The following is a 1,164-nucleotide window of genomic DNA, read 5'->3' on the forward strand; positions in this document are numbered from 1 at the left end:
GTGTGTCACGTGGTGTTAGGGACCGTCTTCCAATTCCGTACAGCCACTGCCGGTGTCTCAGGGTCTGGGGACAGTTCTCCCCCTCCCCCACCTAGCCCAGTCCCCGCCAGGTAGCCGCTGACCCACGGGCGGTCCCTCGCAGACCCTACAGGAACCCAGGCGCCTAGGGCTGAAAACAGTGGCTTCAGTAAGGAGTTGGTATTCATTTTTTTTTAGGGTGATCAAAATGAATTCTTAATGAATTTCTACCAGGTACCACGCAAAATTCGTGCTTACTGCCCTTGGTTGTTGCAGGAGTTGAAGGGAATAAGTGCAAAGCGCTTACAAGAGAGCCTGGTACAAGTCAGTGCTCAATAAATGCTGGTTATTCTCAGTTTTTACAGACCTGAAAACGGAATTGGGAGGCACAATGGGGATTTGAACCCAGGACCGCCTGTTTCCGGTGACCGCGCCATTCTCTCGCTGGTGCCCCAAAGGTTCCAGTTGTAGTGAAATGCTCTCATTGCTGGTCCCCCGTTACCGTCACTAAGCCCGGCACCCCTGTGTTCCGCTCACTTCTCTGGAATCCGGTCTCCCTTGCCTGTGCCTCGTTCAGTCAGTGACCTCCCAGGAGCTCAGTCCACGATCCTGCTGATCCTTTTAGATGCGGGTGCTTGGGCGACAGAGGTGACCTAAAGTCACACACAGTCTAGACGTAGAGGCTTCCGTCCTGGGAAAACTGACCGGCAGAGAGTCCGGCGGAGAGAAGCGTCCACGAATGCTGCGTGACCTCGGGCAGGTGGCCCACCTCCTCTGTGCCTCTATTTCCTCTTCTAGAAAACAGGGTCCCGCGTTGGTGGGGGTGTTTAAGGAAATAAGCCTCGAGGGTTATAATTAATCTTCTTCACGATCATCGCAGACAGCGGACATCAGTGGGCCCCTCCTGCCATTTACACAAGAACCAGGTGAGGCTTAGGAAGTAGATTTTGGCCCGAGGTCACTTAGCCATGAAATGTTGCGACCCCCGATTAGAATCCCGGCCCCGTTTGGCTCCCAAAATGACAGTCAGTCCAGCGAGGGGCTTGCGTCAACTACTCCGAGGAAACGAGCCATTGGTCAAACCCGAGCCCGCGGGGAGCGGGGCTGGGGTGCGCGGGGCACTTTGCAGACGCTCCCTTCCGGCGG

Source organism: Fukomys damarensis, unplaced genomic scaffold, assembly GCF_012274545.1.
Source record: "Fukomys damarensis isolate Sample0158 unplaced genomic scaffold, DMR_v1.0_HiC HiC_scaffold_12, whole genome shotgun sequence".
In the NCBI taxonomy this organism is placed as follows: Eukaryota; Metazoa; Chordata; class Mammalia; order Rodentia; family Bathyergidae; genus Fukomys; species Fukomys damarensis.